This window comes from Coturnix japonica, chromosome 1, assembly GCF_001577835.2.
Source record: "Coturnix japonica isolate 7356 chromosome 1, Coturnix japonica 2.1, whole genome shotgun sequence".
Lineage (NCBI taxonomy): Eukaryota > Metazoa > Chordata > Aves > Galliformes > Phasianidae > Coturnix > Coturnix japonica.
The window spans coordinates 88521123-88544257 of NC_029516.1; the positions used below are offsets into that span (position 1 = coordinate 88521123).

The 23135-nt window shown below is 42.3% G+C and overlaps 1 long non-coding RNA gene across 1 annotated transcript in view; it reads right to left on the reverse strand.

The window, feature by feature from the left end:
* The window catches only part of LOC107322426, a 47455-nt gene that overhangs the window by 18696 nt on the left and 5624 nt on the right, over positions 1 to 23135 (reverse strand). Inside the window, exon 2 of the long non-coding RNA XR_004309342.1 lies at positions 2928 to 2978. This is a non-coding gene — a long non-coding RNA (uncharacterized LOC107322426). The remainder of the gene's footprint in view (positions 1 to 2927; positions 2979 to 23135) is intronic.

Below are 23135 nucleotides of genomic sequence, written 5' to 3' on the forward strand. Positions count from 1 at the left end.
GAGAGAGAGAAGTGAGGGGAAAAGAGCAAAAGAAAAGGGGGGAAAATGGATGAAGGAGAAGGGGGTAAAAGGGTGCCCTGGAAATGGAATATGAAAATTTTCTAACACTGTATTCCATAGTAGATCAGGAGATGATGGCATTACAGTAGTTTAGGCGAGAAGGTAACAGCATATCCAGTACTCTGTACACAAAGAGAATAGACAGGGAGGGAGAAGACCATTTACTCCACTAAACAGCAATGATGACAACAAAATAAACAATATGAGATCAAAACACTGTGGGAGCATCTAAGGAATTTTTACTTACCAGAACTTATATTAGCCATACCTGCCATCGATTAGCCCCTAAAGAAGTTTTGGTATTTTTACCAGATCTGAAATGATGGTTCACTGCAGTTACTGTCGCAGAATGACCCGGGTTGGAAGGGACCTCAAGGATCATGAAGTTCCAGCTGTCCTACCTAGAGAGCATTCTAGCAGAGTTCAAGGGATGAACAAGTGGTGCTGAGACTCACTATACCTTTCATTGGCTCTTTAATATATGCTGAGAGCACTTTCCTGTGCTATCCCAGCACAGTGATGCAGAGGGTGCTTTACATCTTGCACTTCTATTCCTATGCTGCGTGCACACAGTTCTTGTTTGCTTTGAACAATGATTTCTTACTTCAGGCTTCAGAGCTAGGCTGTGCACTTTCTGCTCCCAAGCCAGGACACCCAGTTCTCCACACCACTCAGCTGCAGGAGCTGTCCCTGCTGGCACAGGTGTTCTACTACAGAAGTCCTATTATTTTTTTAATACTTTCCTTCTGACCTCCTCCCATCTCAACAATCGTGGGCACACAGCGTTGAGGGTAAGCAACTGTACTAAACATGTGCTGCAGCAGGGAAGGTAGAAGAGGTGGCTTTAGCTGCAGTGTAACAGAGTGGTATTTCCTAGCCAGGACAATTTCCTGAGGGGAGGCTGATGGGCTGGGGCTTGCTCAGAGCAGGGAAGGGATGGCTGTGAGAGCCCTGATGGCCACCTGCTTGTCCATTCATACCAGCAGAGCAGGAATTAGGGGTTGGAGCCACACTCTCTCAGCAGTAGTGGGACACAGTGGCTGTAAACTGAAACAAGAGAAATTAAGCTTGGATGTAAGGAGCACTTTAGCCCATGAGGACAGGTTGGCAGGGGATAAGGTCACCCAGAGAAGCTGTGCGGGCTCTGTCTCTGAAGACTTTCAAAAGCTTTCTGGATGAAGCCTTGAGTAGCTTGGTCTGATCTCACAGCTGGCCCTACTTTGAGCTGAAGGCTGTGCTGGAGATCTCTTGGTATCCCATCCAACCTAAATTTCTCTATGATCCTTTAAAAGGGAGTAAATTCAGCAGTTGGGTTCATATGAGCACTTGTCTTTATCCTTTTACATAAGATCCATGATCTTAGGATGAAGCAGGTATTTGATTCTTCAAAGTAATCCCATTCATACCCAAGCAAAGGCTTGGGTGTCCCAAGCACCTTCTGCACAAAGAGTCACCCCTCAGGAGATCAAGTTTTAAAGTGTGTGTGTGAAGCTCAGACTGCTGTCAGACATAGGCTGACCCCTGCATCTCAAGGCAAGATCTTCCCGTAATTGGCAGGCAGCGTGCCATTTGTTGCTGACAAAACAGAACCTATACTGGTTACTGCCAAAAGCCGTGGAAACTTAATTGTTTAATGGAGAGATTCTCAACAAACACTCTGTAACACAATAAAATACATTTTAAAGACACATTTGCAATACCAGTATTTAATAATGGCTTTCATATGAAAGGTACTTGCAGGTACATACACACTGTTTCAATTAAGGAATAAACAGACATAAAACTATTTAAGCAGAAAATACTATGTATTTTCAAGCAGCTCATAATTCAAGATTGTAAAACAGGGTGACTATAGGGTTCACAGGCTGTTTAAATAAGTGTTAACAAAATTTGCCATCTCAGTTCAGTAAGTGAGTCTCTTGCAATTCCTCACCTACATTACAGAGACCACCACCACACTATTGTATCTATGCATGCTTCTCTACAGAAAAACTACAATCCAAGAAGCCAGAGGCTCTCAAAGGCAAAGTGGTCTCAGGACCAGACCAAGGCAAACATAACCAAAAGACTGCCAGGGGAGACTTAAATTCATTTTCCATCTATGTCATTCTGTGGATAAACAGAAGACTTAATTTTCTAGAGGGACAGATTCTGAACACAAACATGTTCTTTGGTAAACCTCAAAGTAAGTGAATGAGCTTTCCATAACTCACAGCAGAAAAATGCAATCTTGTGTTTTTTTAAAGCCTCAGATCAATGTCATTAGTGGTAACACATATTACTGAAGTTTGAGAGCCTTTGTTCATATCCATATTTAGCAAATGTATTTATAAGAGGAAGAGGATGGATTCATCCCATACATTAAATACCATTATTTCCAGTTATTTTCAGGGGATGCATTAATCATTTCTCAAACAAACAAACAAAAAAACAAATCCAAACAAAAATAACTCAAACAAACACCCTACCATCCCCTCGTACCATTACATCCATCACATTAATGGTGGGTGCAGATTGGTATGCTATGCACCTACCCACTATGGATGGCCAGAAGCGCTTGTCACTTGGCCCTCCTCCAGTAATAAGGGAGGATGGGAGGGCTCTGGGATGCAGTTGGCTTTAGCCACCCTGGTTAGAAGTGGTCCATCCATTTTAGAGGCTGGTTCAGGCAGCCTATCTGATACCAGCACATTGGCAGGTGGGGATTTGGGTTAGCTGTAAATTAAAACAGATAAAACCAAGCTTTCCAGATATAAACCTGGGAGTCATACAGAGCAGCAAACTACATAACTGAATTAGGTATAACATGTAAGGGAGCCAATTATGTGAGAACAAGAAAATTGCTGCTAAATTCTACTAAGTAATACCTTCTATCAGCATGTAAATAAGTCTTCTTTGTAAGCATCCACCAAAGCATTCTGAAAAGGAAATGAATAGATCTGATTTATGTATTCATCTAAGGAGGTGTCACTAAAGTTTTTCTGAGTTACATGTTAAGATCCATACATTTTTATACTTGCACAAACAGCATTACATACTCTGCCTCAGTGATGGGCTGAATCAGATAAGTTGCTTTATATACAGTTCTGTGCTGAATGTTGCAAGAGATTTCACTCATCTCCTTGTTTCTGACTGTCATAGTTTGGTGGGAAATTAAAAGTTAATTTTACTTTTGTCCTCTTTGTCTTTTTCCTTATCAGCAGCGCCTCCCAGGCATGCTAAAGCATGCTGAAAGTGACCTTCAGTTTACTCATATCATCCTGACACAAGTGATTTAGCCTCCGTACTTGTAGGAGTAAACATAAGAAACATCCCCTGACTGACAAATATTTCATCAGAATTCACACATGGCCATACACTCATTCACTGGTGTAATGGGGAGGGCGTATTAGATGATGACCTCATCTAGAAAAACATCATCATTTAAGTTCAGCACTACTATCTACACACTACTAGTGCCTCTTGCACTCCCAGTCTATATCTTTTTGACTTCCATTTAAATATTCCTATATTTTCTGGCCTATTCTACTCGCAGCTACTGTGCACTCTGTCAATAAAGACGCTGTTGAACATGGACACAGATCTTTAAGTAAACTTAATTACATCATGAGTTTTCTCATTTTTCAAACCTAACCCCAGTGCAAGGGTACAAACAAATCCGAAGTGCTTAAAATACAGAAGTTGGACAAACGAGGTAAGAAAGAGTACAAGTTCATAAACCATACCCAATGGAGGACATGCAGACACACATCCCACACTCAGCTCCTTTGAGTCTTGTATTTTCCATTCCAGCAATAATTTCATTAGTTTCTGTGCTCTGAACATTGGGCTATTATGTCCAGTGGTGTGATATGCGTACTCACAGCTATCCCTACAAGGATGTCCCTTGCTTGACTGGACCTTGGAGGGCAGCTGAAGTAGTTTTTAATGTGTTTTAATGTGTTAATGAGCTTGTCATGTGCAGATTTCAAGGCCTTTACATCAAGGCGAGGGCGGTAGCTTAATAGATATGATGCATATGTGACGAGCAGCAGGGATTAAAAAAATGAAGGAGATAAGGGCTTTAGTCATCGATTAGGTGTAGAAAATTCTGGCATCTAGCAATAAGCTGAGTCAAATATGTTACAGAAGATAGAGGACAACTTTCTTTGAAAGAGTCTGATACTCAGGGCATCAGAAAGTATATTCTGCATTTTATGTGACAGAAGTAACAGCATTATTAGGAAAGGTGATTTCAACAACACATTATCCATACTGGGGTCAGAAAACCATGTTAAAAACTCAACCAATATTGTAGCAAATCCAGCAAAGATCATGAGGATATGGATACATAAAGAAAAACAGATGGATTTATCCTGCAGTATTCATCTGGATGGCACCAAAAGACCTAATTATGCCCATGAAAGAGAAGGAAACAGCCAATTCTCCCTTTTGTTTGTGTGGTTTAATGTTTATCCCATGCTGCTTATAGCTGCCCATGATGTTTCAGTGTCTTGTCATATTGACTCGGGTTGTCTTCCCTGCTGACTCCCCAGCAGATAAGGAACAAACCCCACTAGAATTGCCTGCTTGCTCCTAGCCTGGCAAGAGTGCCCCAGACAGCTCCTTGAGTATTCAATCAAAGCAGGAAGCTTACAGATTTGACCCACTGTCCGTTTAGGGCTAGCTCCTCTTTGCTGAGAGTATTTCCCATCATCTAGTGAAAGAATTGTCAGAGGAAGCACAGTTTGTGTCTTTAGAAAAATACCTTGCTCTGCAGCACCTTTTTATCACATACAATGATAAAGAAAAATCCCTTAAGTCAATGTGAACCTCTCTTTCTGACTCACATTTACCCATTTCCAAGACCTTGCACGCCACTGTAAATCTTGACAAGCTATTTTCATTTTCATGTCAGATCCGCATTTTGAGTCAACACTAACAGAAGAAAAGGTCACAGAAATGTGACCTGGCTACTCAACCTTTCAAAAGAGATTTCTCATTGTATTCTAGGGTGGAAAAAAAAAAAAAAAAAAAAAAAAAAAAAAAGGCAAAGTCAGACACTGGCCAAAGATAAAATTTTTTAACTTTTAATTTTTTAAGTCCTTCAAGAAAAGGGAGCCATTAGTGACCATGTACAACAGAACCAATAGAAGAGGCAGACTACTTTGACTTGCACTTAATTTAGCATTTTGAATGAAGATCTCCCATGCAAGGGAGAATTTTCATTGCAAAATGCCTTGGACATTTTATCATACACTCACACACCTATTACACTTTTTAAAAAAACCCAATTGCCAAAAAAGACAAGTGTTTGGGAGAACACTTTTTGGAGAGCTGCTACCTACCAGAGCCATCTCATTTAGCTGTGTGGGAGTGGGGTTCAAGGCTTGTATATATAACTACTTGTACACACACCTACTATGAATATAAGGCAACTTCTCAAACTTCACTGAGATTGCACATTTTCAAGGGTTTGAAGGAGCCATGGATAAATCAGCTGATGTTGACCTGAAGTCCTTAGTCTCAGTTCTTGTCTGTTACTACTTTGCTATTAAAATATTATTTTAATAGCAAAAATAAATAATAATATTATATTATTTCCTTCTTTGCTTACAAAGAAGGAAAAGGTCCTAGCAATGGATGTGCACTCAACTTCAGTGCATACTCCTACCCTGCTGCAAGTGTTTCACGCCCACAGGTGTATCAGAAACTGAGAAGGCTGGTGGAGGCACATTCCTGAATCGGGACACAAACAGACCATGAAAACAAAGAGCCATTTCACATTTCATTTTGCAGTTGCCTTAGGAACACTTCTCTCACTGCACGTGCACTCTCAGTGCATAGAGGTCTTCTTCAGTAATAGGACCATTTAGGAGAAGAAATAGAGTTGGTAGATTTTTTTTTTTTCTTTTTTTTCCTTGCTTCTGAAAACAAAACAGTCTAGATCTATGTACTTGAATCAGAATCCATTTTCTAGTAATCCAATCAGGGATCAAAAACACAGCCTGTAACTACTCTGGGTCATCTCACTTGTAGCTTTAGTTTTGAGTATCACATTCCTACAACAAGTAATTGGTTACAGAAACTATTTAGCAAATTCTGCTATGTAACAAATAAATCAAACACAAGTGGAAACAATACTAATGAAGTAATCGCAGCCAGCAAATGAGTCTCATAGCCCTACACAGTGATTTCTCTTCAGCTGAAGAAAGAGCATATATCTGAATAACGGTGATGGGGTTTTCCCCTCCTAATTCTTTTCCTTTAATGGAGATGACTTATCATCAGCCTGCTATCAAGAATAATTTTAATTACATTTTACATATGCTTCATGCATATCGTACCTAAAATACAAGCACACTGAAACACAGTGTTTCTATCTCCATTTGGAAAGGGTCATCTTCAACAGTGAACTCTAAAATGTTTCTGTTCTGTGAACACTTTGATTTCCAAATAGTTTCATTTCCTTATGACCAGTTGCTACTCTTCTGCAGGGTGCAGATTGAATAAAGGGTCAACACAACAGTAGAAGATATATACTGGAGAATTTTGACAGATATACAGCAGAGAAATCCAATTGAATCACATCCAAAAAATGAATATTAACTCCCCTAGCAATTACTTTTAAAATGTAGACTCAAATGTAGGAGTTAAGAATAAATGATATTTTAACAGCTCATCTAATAGATTAACAATTCCAACTATCTTTATAAACTCTTTTATTCCATCTTCCCACTTTTTTCCTTCCACTTGCTTTACCTATTACTTTTGCTTCTTTCCCCCTTGCCAGTCTACCCTACATATCTCCATACAAGTAAAGTTTTCCTTCTTAAAAGTCTTCTCTTTCTTTCCTTTTAGCTGTTTTCATGGGCTCCATCTTCTCTTGTCTCTTTCCTATCCAGATTTCCTTTCCTTCTGAAAGAGGAGGAAAACTCTTGCAGTCTAACTACTGAAAAAGATACCTCCCTGCAGTCACAGCCATTCTGGTTTCTAAAACCTGTGAATTGACAGATTAATCACTCCTTAGAGAAACTTGACGAGGAGTATAAATGCAGTAAGAAAACTATCTTAGTCAAAATATCTATTATCTAGCAAAATATTTTTCCAAAGTTCAACATGCCAAACACTCAGTTTCAGACCACTAACTCTCCTTTGCCATCAGACAACATTCTGCAACAGTCTATATTATTTTCTTCAAGAAAGAGGAGGCAACTTTTAAATCACATATGAAGAATTCAAGCAGCATTGCACAGTACACTTCCACAGAACTATCTGGGACTCCAGCTGCCATCGAAGGAATTGTTTGTTCCCATTCAAGCTCGAGGAGACAAAGGTTTGGTGGCCTCTCAAATTTGTCAAAACCCTCAAAAAAATTCAGGCTTCAGTTTCATGCAGAAATTTCTCAACTTAAGTACATGCAGTTTTCTCCACTCACAGTAAGAACTGTGCATTCCAGTCAGAGTAAACCTACTTCAGATGCTATTAGAATTACATCACCCTCTGCTTCACCTCTGCTGACATTAGTTTGGCCATGAACACAGTTGAGGGATTGCATGGGACAGTTTTCAGGCTCCTCTACTGCCCATGTGGCACCATAGGGCATGCCATGGTGCAGTTTTTGCACCAGATTGGCTTTGAGGTCAGAGGAGGACTTTTTGCATGTTTTGGGTTTTCTTCCCACATAGGTGGAGAAGGAGCACTTCTACTCGATGTTGAAAACAGAGGAGTATTCCTGGCTGCATGCTGTGGGCTACCCCACCCCTGCAGACACAAAAATTGGGTCTCAACCTTCAAGTGCAAGGCTGGTTCCACTCCATGCCCTGCCCTAGGACTGGTTTAATCTTGTCTTCCTCCTCTTGCTCTCAGCAAAAACTCTGGTATGTTTGCGAATGCAAGCAAAATGCAATTTGCTCTTCTGTCTTTATTTGCAGCAACCCGAAGTAGCAGTTTCCACTAACATGTGCCTATAACTTGAACTTAGTGAACTAGAGGCCCATTCTCATTATCAGATTAAGCAAAAGCCATGCCTGCGTGTCTATTTATGGTACATCCAAGTAACCCGTGCCACAGCAGCTAAGCAGAGAGGAGAAAACACTGCACACCAGCACAGATCAGACAGAAACACTTGTAAAACAAGCACAAGACTGCAAATCACATCCTTGCCTGGTTGCTGCCATAACCCATTTATGATTTCTACCTGAAAGCTGTACAATATGAAAGAGTTTTATTAACATGCCCAAACTGCAGCCTGAGAAAATCTTACACTTGCAATAACAGAACAAGAATGAAAAAGAAAAAATTTGCAAGAAAAATGCAAATAAATATTTAAACAAACAAATTCAAAAAAAAAAAAAAAAAAAAAGAAGAAAAAGAAAAAATAAATCTCATTGAAATTAACATTGTAAAATCCATTGCCATAATCCAACCGAAAAGCTAAACTCAGCACAAAGAGGGCCTCGAGCACCTTCAAAGAGGAAAAAAGTGCATACAGAAGCAACTCAGCATTGTCATCAGCACAGAAGACTTAGCAGTAGGAAAACACAGACTGGGTAGCTGCAGAGGTGAGTCTGCCTGGGCAGATGTGGGTCACTACCAACCTTTGTTAGCTTGGGCTATGCTCCTTAGCTGTGTTTTTCCCCCTGGTGCCCTGCTAAGCCTTGCTTTCCCATCATTCCACAACATGTTACAAAGCAGACAACACTGCTGGGGGACCATTCTGGGGGAGGCTGTGCTGCAGCAGTAACTTGCTACTGTAAGCATAGTGCACCAAAATCTAGTGCTTTAATTCAGATTAACAGATCACCCAACTGTCCACATGCACGTGCGGAAGGTCAGTTTGATGGAGCTAGCATGAAACAGAAGCCCTCAGAGCACATGCCATGCAGTACTGGATCCACAGCACTACTTGTTTTCATAAATCCGCTCTTATTGCAAAGTGCTACTCACCTGGGTCTGAACTTTGGGGTCCCCACCACATGCATTAGAGATACTGTGCCATGGACAGTGTGTTTTCATCCCTGAAGCAGATAGGGAAGAGTCCACTCTCATGTGCAAGTGTGCCATTACGTTGAGAATTCAAAATCAAAACCAGAGTGCAGGTGCATCTCAGGAGGAGGGAAAGAAATATTCTACAGCTTTCAGGTCCTCCATTGCTTACTGAGTTAAAGTTGCTCTTCTTCTTTAGACTTATACACTCCTTTTGTATGTATTGATAGTCTAATCAAATACATAGATTGCCCCAAAAGTAATGCCTCCTGTTTATTTCTATGGAGACTACAACAAATGCAAAGAGCAAAACAGTGTTATTTGATACAGCACATTCTCAGCTATAAAACACTACTTTTCAGTACACTCATCATCATTAGTTATGCATTTTCACAAGTGATAAACAAAAGCCTGGATGCCACGCTTGTAAAAATCTACACCAGTGAGGATGACCTACTGTTGCTGTCACCACTGCAGAAATGTGCTACCCACCACCTCACTGTGCTCACACCCACTGTTTGGATGCAGATAAGTTTATGAGGCTCCATGTACTAAGGCTACTCAACTGGCCGACATCACAAGAATTCTCTCAACTATTTTTCAAGGCTCTTGGGACTCTGGAGAGGTCCCAGTCAAGTGGTAAATGATCCAATATTCAAGAAGGTCAAGAAAAAAAGATCCTGGTAATTAGAGGCCTGTCAATCTCACTTCAGCACCTGTAAAAATTAGGGAGAAAATTATGCTGGGAATTATTGAAAAACACCTCAAGACAGTGAGGTCACTGGTCACAACCAGCACGGGTTCATGAGGGGAAGATCCTGTTTCACTAACTTAATTTCATTTTATGACAAGGTCACCCATTTGGCTGACCAAGGGAATCCAGCTGGTGTTATCTTTCTGGATTCAGAAAGACAAAAATGGCAGACACACAGCTGGACAAAAACATAATGTGATGGGTGAGCAATTGGCTGATAGGTTGGGCCCAAAGGGTTATAGTAAATGGGGTTACATCAGGCTTGCAATCAGTCACTAGCGGGGTTCCCCAGGGCTCCATTTTAGGGCCAGTTCTCTTTAATGTTTTCATAAATTTGACTGGAAGGTGTTTTGGGCAAGTTAGCTGACAATACTAAACTGAGAGGAACTGCTGTCTCTGTCAAGGGTAGAGAGGCCTTGCAGAGGGATCTAAAAATTAGAGAGTTGGGCATTCACCAACTGCATTAAGTTCAACATGAGCAAGGGTCAGATTCTGCACTTGGGAATGGGAAACCCCACCTATACATACAAACTGGGGGATGAGATGCTGGAGAATAGCGCTTTTGGACAATGCTCTCAGCCATACAGTTTTGGGGATGATCCTGTGATCCTGTGTGGAGCCAGCTGGACTCAATAATCCTTATGGGTTCCTTCCAACTTGGGATATTCTATGATTCTATGATTCACACACACTGCTTCGTCAGACACTGTTATGTCAGACTTCCCCTATGCTGCCATCTGTCACATGGCACCAAAATGTAAGTGGACATTTATGAGAAGGTTCAATCTCTACAGCCATACCACCTACATCCACCTCTGACATCATGGACCAACATAATAAAATATGAGTCATTACTTTCATAGCAGCTTTCATACTTAACATGTTCTTTTTTACATGTTCCTTTGATACCTTTCTCAGGGGACAACCCAACAACCTGACAACCATATACTTTGATAAATTACAAAACTGCAGTGAGTTATCTGTAGGAAATAGTTCCACTGACCAAAGATGCCAATTATGGCATTTTCAGTCAAACAAATTAGGAAACATTCCAATTTGCTTCCTCAGAGTTCTTCTGGAAACAACCAAACCTACAATGGTGGTGGCTGAAATCTGTGTTGATTACACATTCTTACAAAAGGTGAGAATGGCAGCGGTTTGGATCTTACAGCCCATGGTGCTCCACCTCCCTGAGCAGATCTAGAGGCTGAGTGGCTCTCCACCCAAGGCAGCTACGGGCCTTCAGGCACGCACAGGAGATATCCTAACCCCGAATCAACCCTTGTCTCTGCCTCTTGTACTAGGAAAGGGGATTAACTGGTAGGATAATCAGACATTGTTTACTCTGCTATAGCTCATGCAGCAAAAGATTAAGGCCAAGATGTTAGTAAGTGGGATCCTAAAGTTAGTAAGTCCATACTGAAGCACTTAAATAAACGCCCTGTTTTATTTATTTTTAAATCACTGACCTCCCCATTGCTCCTGGAGGCTTGGTCGTTGCTCTCTGAATGCAGATGCTCTGATAATCTGACCTGTATATCTTGAGCCAAGATTAGAAGAGTATTATTGGAATAAGAAATTCATCCTAAGGAAGAATTAAAAGTTTGGGAAGAGTTAAGAATAGACAATCACACTCCTCTAATGCCAACCGAGTCAAAACTCCAAGCAAAGTGGAGAAGGAACAGTGAAATACTAAGTGCAGATGCTGCTTCTATTTGCATTTTAATAATTCAAGAGCTATATTTATTTATTCATACTAATTGACCGATGAAGTTATGCTGTGGAATAGCTGAGGAGAAACTAATTGCTGTCTCATTTTATTTTAATAGTATATTAAAACTCAGGCGAGACTGGAGACCTCTTCTCGACTTGTCCTGATGTTATCTGCCCTGAGACTCTGGCAGCTGCCCAGGGACTTGCCTGCACTGATATTTAGGACTAACCTCAGGGGTTAGATTAGGTGTTTGTGCCTTTGGCTGTAATGGACCACAAATATGAATCTTGTTTCTCTTTTATATCAATTTTTCCTCCTTTCCATTTCTCTTTTCTCCATTTACAGTCTGTTATCATTTGCTCAGACTGCACAAAGAAGCCTTAAAGCAGGTGCGGATGAATTCTGAATAACCCACACAGGACCCTTTAATACCTTTGGAGTAATTGGGGTTTAACTGCAGTAAATCCTGATGCACGCTATATAATGCTGACATTCCCAAGCATTTCTACAGCCTCATAATAAACACTCCCACAAGCAAAATGAGACTAATAATAATAAAGAAAGAAAGCACAGTACACTGTACAGAGCTCTCCACCAACTCCTCATCCTTCAGCATTTTCCCTACACAGTTCCCATGCTCTTCTGATAGCTAGATTTTTCCTCTCAGGAAAGGACTGGGCAATTCAGGGACATGGTTTAGTGGGCACAGTGATGATGAGCTGATGGTTGGGCTACATGATCTTAGTGGTATTTTCCAACCTTAATGATCTATGATTCTGCGACTCTACTGTTCTATGATTCTATGACTGGGGACCCCAAAGAATACCCCTCCTTCTCACCCATTCCTGCCCAATTCCCACACACAAGTTCCTTCATCATCCAGAAGGCTACCTGTATGGCTAACAATGGAGTTCTTGTGTTCTCAGTTCTGCTGCAAGGGTGGATGGGCAGCTGCACTATGCCTTGGTGCTTGGCAGGATGATGGAAAATGTGAAAATCTGACAGGATTCCAGCCCCTTGCCTTTGTGGTCACTGTGTTACACATACACGATCCCATGACAGTGAGAAGATTCACACCCCTTACCAGCACAGCAGGTGGACAGCATCAGCAGCAGTATGTGGTAGGGTGAATGAATCCCCATGTATGTCAGGCCCAGCATATAATCTGGATCATACAATACAGCCAGGCAACAAGCCAGCGCACAAGAACCCTGGCAGCATACATGCCCTTTGCATAGATACAAATAAGCTCAGCAGGTAAAAGGCAACAGGAAGGTAGGTCCTTTGAGTGCAGAGTCTTTCATCTTCCAGTTTAAGGACAGACGTAAAAGCAGCCCACAATCCCAGTTGCTCGCATTCTTCCTTTGAAGCTCTACCTATCTCCCAGCCCAAGCTCTGACACTCTATGACCTCATTACCTCCCAAGGTCTACTTCTCCCTTCAATATTTAGTGCCTCCATGGAGTTACAAGCACTTTCCCTCCCTTCTCAGGAATCTTACTGAGCCTTTTTTTGTTTGTTTGTTTGTTTTCTGGTATCTCAGACATAGCAATATATTCAGTTATATTTGTTTCATTGCAAAGTTCTCTTTAGTAGCAGCATTATTTCTTTATAGCTGATCAGAGACAAAACATAGTGCATATCACAACTTGAGCGTTCACATCATGCAAGCAGCATAACATGTAGAGCTGTATGGGTACCACATTATTTCTTGAGATAGATGGCACTCACTATTTTGAACTATGTTAATCCTATATTTACAAAAACTTGGCAGAGACTTTCAAACCCTCTATATGTATATGCATGATGCCAAAGTGTCTTCCTATCATCTTTCGAGCCCTAAGACCTAACAGCTGGGCCAAAAATGCTTCCCTGGCCCTTCATCACTGTTTGATTTCCCCAAGACCAACTGGTTCACATCAATCAAAAAGGCCACTTCAGTAGGGACTATATCTCATAATTTAAAGAACTGCAGACCTCTTCCTTCCTGGGTGTAAACAGGACTTGCAAATATTTGGGGAAGGCTGGATGCACAGGGACTTAACACAGTCCACAGCTCTGAATTTGAGCTTGTCACCCAGCTGCAGCTTAGAGCAGGGAGAATCAGTGTAGGACAGCCAGTGCTCCTTTTGTAAGATCACCTTTACATGTATCTCAACATTTTGCTTTTACACACACTCTCCTGCTTTTCTCCCTCACACCCAGGGAACCTCAGTAACCCTCCACAGGCTGGGGGAAGAGAACAGTCTCTGCCTCTGGAGCCCATAATTTCACCCTTCTGCTACCAATGATGGGATGGAGAGCCTGGAAACTCATCCAGGAGGCAAAGAAATAGCCCCAAATCTCTCCTGCTTGAATGTTAAGAGTTCCCAGATGCTAATATCTGAACTCTTTCTATGCCTAATATTAATCTGAATGTTGAATTCATCTTTAATGGCAATGGGACAGATCATTGGGGAATTCCTTTTAAAACCAAAATTAGGGGATTGTAAGATGGAATTCTGGGGGGAGAAAATAATTCTAGAATGAAGTACAAGAACTGACTACCTTGGTTTTGTTGACTGTATTATTAGAAGATTAAAATACATTAAAAGAAGGATAGGGCAAGGGCAAGGGCAAGGGCAAGGGAGGAAGGAAGGAAGGAAGGAAGGAAGGAAGGAAGGAAGGAAGGAAGGAAGGAAGGAAGGAAGGAAGGAAGGACAGGAAGGAAGGAAGGAAGGAAGGAAGGAAGGAAGGAAGGAAGGAAGGAAGGAAGGAAGGAAGGAAGGAAGGAAGGAAGGAAGGAAGGATCCATCATTTCATGATTTGTTGAAATCTGGCAACAGCTCTTCCATCATCTCATTCCTGAGTCATGGACTGTGATAAACCACAGAATTGCTCCTCAAGAGCACAACTCTACAACTTCTCAGGTCATCAAACAAGGCTGAAGTCCCTGTGAGTGAAACTGTAATGTCACCAGGACAGTTTTGGATTTGCAGCTGTGCAAACACAGACATTTTTCTCTTCACAATGAATGTTGAAAGCCAAGGTAACACACGATTCTGTGAGGAAATATGACTATATCTATCTATCTATCTATATGAAGTAGCTAACCATATTTATTCAGGAAAATAGATATTACTAGTTTAAGAAAACAGACAGGTACAAATCAAATGCTGAAGGAATCTTCCAGCAGTCCCATCACATCCTCAGCCATGAACTGGTGGCCTCTCTAGAGCAGACGATTCAAATTCTGTTGACAAAAACCTGATGAATGAAGAGCTTGACTACCCATTTTACAGAAAGAACAGAACTGCCCTGTGCTGACCACACATGGGCCCACGGCAATAAATCTGGAATGGAAGTTCTACCTTACATCTTCAATATTTAAGCTTTGTGGAAAACTTTCCACAATATCCAGAGACTGAGGGACCTGAGGGTTGTGTTTTGAGCCGTGATTTAACCACAGTGAAATACTCACAGGGCATATGCATTTGCAGAAGTAATGGTCCGTGAGAAGACATCTGTGTAGATATCTAAAAGGTGAGGTAAGTCCTCTAGCATCTGAGGCTCTGACACGGAACTGTGCAAAACTGAAGGGAGCAGCCCTGTGGGCAGGAGGGCCACATGCCGATAGCTCCAGAACAAGAGTGAAGGTCACATTCTGCTGTTAGCAAGCACTACCTAGAAAAACAATGCAGTACACCCGCACTCTGAAATTCCTCATTTACTTGCCTGACATAAGTTTTAACAAATTTGTAAACATAAAGAAGTTGCACTTACTGGCTTTAGAGAACATTACAATAACTCCATTGCTTGCAAAATTACTGAATAATGCAACATATTTTTGAGATAATACTTCAGTTCTCATACTAACACTGGCTCAAGAACAATTCCAAACTGATAAATGCATTTTTCTTCTTTGTGCAGAGCGTGAAAACACAGTGGATCCCACCTGGGAGCACGGAGCGCTCAGCACACCTCAGCAAGGAAGGCATGTGGGCTGTCTGAAGGCCTTCCTAATTCTGGGATTGCTCCTTCTCGGTCCTGTTCCTGGCATGACCAATGGCTAATGCCATCACCCTCACAAGGCCACCCATAGCAGTGCCCAGGATTTCCCTTACTGGATGGGAGGAAACAGCCCCAATGGGCTGTGAAACTAGGGCCCTAATATGCTAAAGTGAAGGTTTTTTCCAAGTAATCTTTACCATCTGTTGTCTTGCACTGATGTTAGTATTAATAATTTATAGGTCTTTTCTTAAGGCTGAGGAAGAAGCAGAATGCTAAGCTCTAACACAGTGGCGGCATCAACCTTTTTTAATGAGATTGATGTTGCTCTGTACGATAGCCTCACCCGGGGAATATATGGTGCTGTTCAGCTTTCTGTTGCCTTGCTTTTATAAATCTTTTCCTGAAAACTGTGGTGCGAGGTATTTATTTTAGCCTAACTCCTCTGCTGCTTCTCATCTACTAAAATAAGGTATGTGGCCTATCTGGTACATCAGCAAAGTGCACGCAAAGGTCACCGGTGAAGCATAAGCTAACAATATAAGAAGCATTATAGGATGCAGCCACTGCCAGGCAAGAGGAAGGGCTCTGCTCCTGACATCCCAGCGACTGTCAGGCTGAAGTGGCATAGCTGTGCTACCAGTTTAAGCCGGCAGAATCTCCTTGCTATATTTAACCTTGATTTCCTCAGAGACTAAATATGCAAATCGTGAAATGTGACTCGCAGCAAACACGGCTTCCATAAGAGAGAGCTAAGTTATAGTTCCAAACAATCAAATCAGCCTTTCCTACTTGCAGGGCTTTGCTTTAATCCCTTACTAACGGGATTAATGGCAGGCTTACGGTTCGTGCCATCCGGCTCCTCTGGTACGCACACCAACGGAGCTGCTCTTACGGGGGACAGGTGGATTAATGGCCTCAGTCACAAAGTGTGGTGATAAGGCACAGAACCAGCCGAAGGGAGGGATTCCTCGGCAAAAAGGGACAGCTGGGAGATCGCTATCACAACAATGCAGCGCCCAAACCCGCAGACAGAGCGATGTGATGCGTGGGAGACCCTTCTGCTGCTCAATTGAAAAACAAAACAAAACCCCTGAAAGATAAACAAGTACGGCGCAGGAATAAGTCTTTCCATTAATAAATACTTACCAGAGGATAAACAAGTAAAGAAATAAAGAACCTGGGAAGCTCAGAAATGTAGAGGCATTTGCTGAAACACAACTCCTCTCAAGAAACGCAAAGCTCTGACAAACTGTTATACAACCTTTTGATTTCTTTTAATAACAGTTGAAGGTCAGATGCCAGAGCTCTTCCTGGAAATCCTAAAAAGACTGGGTGGCTCCCCAAGTTAGCAGGGCTCTGCCGGCCGCACATTGTGCAACGCGGAGCCATTGAGCGCTGCGGATCGCGTTTCCCCCAGCAGCTGACTCAGGCACATTGCTGCGGGAGGGCCGCGCTGGTCCAGCGGCACGTAGGGCGGCCGGGGCTGGGGGTCAGGCCGATCCCCCGCCCGCCGACGGGTTACCCGAGTTCGCGCCCGGCTATTGACATTCAGCGACGGTGCTTACTCATTACCGGATCAGCAGGGGACCGTCTGGCTCCGGGAGGTTAACCCTTCCCCTGCCCCGCGCTGGGTGCTTTTAAAGGAATAGAAGCTGCCGCTGAACGGCGGGGCAGGAGGCGGAGGCGTATGGCTCACTTGGAGCGGGGAGGGGGCCGAGTGGATGCCCCCAGGGAGCCGTCGCCCTACGAGGGCAGGTGAAGGGACACGGGCTGCTGACCTCCACCTGACTGGTTACCCGCTCGGCTTTTGCCCCCGTGTCAAGCAAGCAGGGGCAGGGGGTGCTCGCTGTAAAGGAAAGGAAGCATCCCACGGTGCAGCATCCTCCCGGTTAGGATGCCCACATGTGAGGCAAGGGCCACTGCCACCTCTAACTGCAAATGTTCACGGGATCACTGCAAGTCCAATAATGGTGTTTGCCATAATGACTTTGACCCTATTTGTCTGACATCTTCATAATCTTTTTAAGATAACTTCCAGTGCTTCTGGCTTCCCGTTTCAGTGCCCAGAATCCAGAGAAAACATAGAATGAGAGGTAATGGCCTCAAGTTGTGCCAGGGAAGGTTCAGGTTGGACATTAGGAAATATTCTGTAAGAGTATTCAGGCAGTGGAACAGGCTGCCCAGGGAGGTGGTGGAGTCACACCCCTGGAGTGAACACCTCCAGGAATGTGTGGATGTGACACTGAAGGATGTGGTTAGAGGGCAATAGTGGTGGTAGGTGGACAAGTGGATTAGATGATCTTAGTGATGATGATCTCTTCCAGCCTTAATGATTCTGATACTATGAAAACTCCAGAAAGGAATGTGGATGGTCAAGGACTGTTGCTACTAACTCGTGATCATCCTAGGACAGCCCTGTGGTTCAGTGGTAGCGACAGACTGATTTATGGATTCCAGCGTTAGCAGTCCTCTAATACAACACCACAGCCCGCTAAGTGTATTCCTTTAATTTAGATCTTAAAAATCAAAAATAGTTCTGTAATATCTGATAAAAGAAGACCCCTCTCTTTTTCCATCAAATCAAAGGCCCCTCTGTGAAAAGAGTCTGTATCATTCTGTCACTGCAAAGAACAGATGGTGAATAGCAGGTACACAAAATGTTCATACTACTCTTTACTTCACCTTCCACTGTAATTATATTGCATGCCAGGCTCCAAATGAAGTACTGAATTTAGGTATCACATTTTGGAGGAAATTAATTTTGAGAAGTTTTACATGTTAGTTCAGTTTCACAGTATTGTGAGAGTAATTCATATGTATTTCAAAATGTGCCAGGTGCTGGGAGGGACATCAGGAGAGGCAAAGGTCTTATTACGGCTTATAATTACAAATGATTTTTTCAAATAAACAATGAAATGTAAGTAAACAAGTGTGAGAGTTTGCTTGCATCTGGCCTCAATTTGTCTTTATTAGTAATTTCTAATATTGAGAGCAAGGAAGGTATGATTTATAGCTCTTCTCAAAGGCGGGCCAGCGTAAATTAGATGGATTGAGCCAGTTCCAAGAATAGAGAGGGAAAAGGCATGATCTTTGAAAGTGGCGAATGAAGTGTCTTAGGAGGAGACACAGAAAAACACTAAGTTGTGCAAGTCCTTGGAGGTGAGGGAATAGACTTGAATTTAATAGGAAAGCCAGTGAAAGGACTTGAAGAATGGGATTTGATCCAAGGGAAACGTAAGATAGAAATAGTCTTAGGTAAAGAATCAGGAGCAAAAACAGATTAAATGGCTTATTTATAACTAATAAGTACTCTTACATTTCTTTGTTGTAGTTGGTGGATGAAACGTTGATGTGTGAATTTTAAGGTGGAGCTACAGTGAAGAAGTTGGATGAGAAGTAGTAAGTCAAAAATAGATGATAAACCTGTATGTTTAACAAGCATTAAGGAAGAGAAGGAACTAAAGTGCTTGAGATTTAGTTTGTTGGCATATGACTTTCTGCAGTGGGATATTCAGGAAGTTCAGCTGACGAAGTAAAGGAAGTTCGTTAGCAAGGCAAAGTGGAAATGAAGAAGTTAAATTGCTGAGTTTGTGAGAGATAGTGGAAGCTGTGGAAGTGTGTCATAGCATGGGAATGGAGTAAAACAAGAAATGTGAGGTGTTTCTGAAAGCTGGAGAACAGGTGGTTTTCAGGAAGGGAGTGCAGTCACCCTAAAATGGAATGGAGGAAGAGCTCGCTGGTGGATGCTTGTAGTGCTGGAAGCTGTTTCAATGGTCTAGTGGAAACAGAATGCAGACTGCAAATGGGGAGAAAATTAGCTGAATAGGGCCAGAAGAATTAAGATTTTTTTTTTTTTTTTTTCACATGTTTAAGACATATGGAGGGAAAGAAAGGAAGCATATGGAGTGGCACTAGAAAATGGGGATAGGGTCAAAAGAGATGGTAGGGGAAACAATAACATGTTTCTGAAGCAGAGAAGAGTGGTTGAAGATGTCTCATTGTTTCTTCATGTTCCTCCATCTGCCAATACCCATCTGTTGTTTTTCTGTTGTACACTCAAATGTCAACTCCAGTAACTGTTTAATGTGAAATGGATAATCATGTCTCCCTTCCTCACTCATTTTTGGAAGACTACAGTGAAAAAAAGAGAATTGTATCTTCCACACAGCACTGGAAGGGTGTGGAGAACCCGTTTGTTCTCTGTAGCCTAGAGCTTGGTGATTAAAGGATGCTGTTCTGGGAAGCGAGAAAGGTCAGATGTGAATCCATAAACCTGAGAAGGGCCCTGAACTTCTGTTTCCTGAAGTCCATCGAAGTACTTAAACCACTGCCCGGTTCTATAAAAGGCACTGATATCATCATCAAATCCCAAAGGAAAGGTGTAACAGGAGAATGTACTCTGGGGAGAGCATTCACTACCTCTCTGCAGCCAAGGACGTTCAAGGTGAGGTACTGAAGACACCTGCTCTTGGTGGCTCCCTGCAGTTCCCTCTCTCCTTGGTGCCCTGAGTACTTCGAACCAAAGCTTGAGGCATCAAAGGCTGGTACATGGAAACTTGAGGCATCAAAGCCTGATATATGGAAACCTGTGGATCTGTCTGGAGAAGCAGTGTCACTGGTGGCTGCCTGTCCCACACCATGTATGTAGGTCATGTTTTGCATTGTGGAGGTGGCTGCTGAAGATGTGTGCTGATGGTGTAGTCTTTGCAGGCTCCTGCTAGCTGCTGGGGCCTCACAGGTTATGCCAGGAAGGCAGAGGAGGAGAGCGTGTGGGAGCCTAGCACAATGCAAGCGCAGTCTAAGGAGCTGATCACCTCTCCCACATTTTGTGTGAGCACTGAGGTACCTACACAACACTGGCTTTAGCTCTGAGAGGTGGGTGCTTGCCCACCTTCACAGTTATCTCTCTACTGTGGTAAGGTAAAAGATCTACCCGTGCAATACCACTGGTTGCCAGTGATCTAAAAGGTAAATCCACACCACTACTCATTGCCATCCTGGTCAAACACTGTGACTGTAGCCAGGCTGTTTTGTGGAGCTGTGGCATGGAGCTGAGCCGGCCCCTCCCAGGTCAGCAGCATCAGTCCATGCCTGTTACATCCTCAGCTATGAATCTGCACTTATGATTTTCTCTGTTATGCTTATGATATTAGAATTTGTTTCACTCTAGCCAAGACTCCTACTCTCCGTTCATGCACGAGCCTGTCATACTATACAATTACAGTGGAGTCAGGGCCTGATCTGTACTATAATTATAACTGAGTCAGTTACAACAGACTTGTCTCCTGACCTGGTTCCAAAATAGCACTACATTTTTTAAAGCAAAAGGGATTTTAGGTGTATTCTTCAACCATATTAATGCTTCACACAGGTCTGGCATTTAAACCTGGTTAATTTCTGATAAAGCAACACTCTTATTAGCATAAGCAGGAAATGGTCCAAACTCACTGTTCATTAGCATTCACTAAGCCAGCTTCAAGCACCCTCTTTGAATGTCAGATATTTCCCACTTGCATTCCCTCCCCACTTTGTATGTTTGCTGCTTCCTGGCATCCTTATCAGATGATAATGGATCAGTCTGGAGTGATGATGTCGCATTTAGATACTGAGTGGGACTAGTTTGGCTGGTCTGGGGTAATCAGGCCTTTTAACAGGGAAATGAATTTAAATAGGTCAATGAATCTTACAAGCCTGTGCATCAGGAATTATCAGCACTGCGGAACTTGCAGGCTAGGGGATAAATTCTCTTTCAAGCAAAAGTTCATTGATGCCACTAGAGCAGAGAATAACATTTCACTTACATTTAAACCATGCTTTGCCTTCATGGGTGGTTGGGGATCTTTTCAACCGGAATAAAGGTGTTTTTATTTTTGACGTTGTGTACAAAATAGTATTTGAAATTAGCTTGACAATCTTGTTAAAGCTAAGAAGGTGCTTACCTTATCTCCCTTTTCCTAAATTGCAGCTGTCATACTTAGCTCTCATTGCTCACCCTCTGCCTCCTCTGCTCTGAGCTGAATGAACCATGGGACATCAGCCACTCCTCATAGGTCGTCTCCTTCAGATTCTTCCCCATCGTTGCAGCCCTCCTTTGCACACTCTCTATTACTTATGTCCTTTTCTTTACAGTAAAGCCCAAAACTGCACAGTGTATTCGAAGTGAGGCTGCAGTGGTGGAATCATGACAGAGAACTGGCACTAAAATGGAGCCCTGGGGAACCCTGCTAGTGACTGATGGCAAGCCTGATGTGACCCCATTAACTATAGCTCTTTGGGCTCAAGCTGTCAGCCAATTGCTCACCCATCACATTATGTCTTTGTCCAACTGCGTGCAGAACATTCTGTCCAGAAGGTTGTTGTGAGAAACAGTATCAAAAGCTCTACTGAATCCAGAAAGATAACATCAACTGGCTTCCCTTGGTCAGCCAAATGGGTGACCTTGTCATAAAATGAAATTAAGTTAGTGAAACAGGACCTTCCCCTCATGAACCCGTTGGTTGTAACCAGCGACCTCACTGTCTTCAGGTGTTTTTCCATAACTCCCACCATCATTTTCTCCGTAATTTTATCAAGCACTGGAGTGAGACTGAGAGGTCATAGTTGCCCCTGTCATCTTTCTTGCTCTTCCTTAAAATTAGAACAACATTTGCCAGCTTCCAGTCAACTGGGACCTCTCCAGATTCCCAAGACCATTGAAAAATAATTGAGAGAAGTCTTGCAATGACACTGGAGAACTCTCTTCAGTACCTTGTGATGGATTCCTTGGGGCCATGCATCTAGGTGGAACAGCAAATCCTTCATTGTTTTGGGGTTGGCTGGGAGTTCATCATTTCTACAGTCACGGCCCTCCAGCTCAGGGCACCTGGGGTCTCAAAGCCCATCATCAGCTGAACTCTTTGTTAATTCCACTTCATCCTCTACATTTCTTTTTATGTTAGAGCTCTGAAATTGCCAACATTTGAAGGATAAATTCAGTGTTGACAGTGCTTATTTAATCTTCAGTTCAATGCAACTCTTTCAGAAGAGATTTGGGATAAGCTTTCAGGATACATCGACCCATCTAGTTCTGTTTTCAAATTCTCACGGTTGTATTTGCTGTAAAACACACCACTTAACATCCTTCTCCAATGTTACTTATGTCTACCTTTAGTAGATAGCATGTTTGAAGCTGTATATGTAAAAGAGAAAAGAAAAAAGAAGAAAAAAAGAGTGATTTCCCAGAGTAAGTTTTTATAAATTGGACCAGGGCAAGAATAGTTCTATGCATTCACCAGTATAAGCAGAAGAACTGTCATCTGTCTACGAAACTATGAATGCATATGCTCTAATACTCATAAGATATAAATTGCCAAATTTGGATTCTTTTCCACTGTGCTACAGCCCCTTCTTTGCTATGCATGAGAGTGTGAAATGGTAGTTTTTAACTTGTAAGCCATTAACTGCTTGTAAATGGTCTGTGGAAAGGAACTCAAAAAGAAAGCCTGTTGCCCTTAGGCTTAATATGCTATGCATTGCCTGCACCTCTCTCAGGGAATATTTAAATGGTTTGAAAAAGAAAAAAGGCAAAAAATCACGGGCTGGTAATAGCACTTCTGTGAAACCAAAAAAAAAAAAAGAAAAAAGAGAGGTAATCAAGTCTGATCTTGGAAAG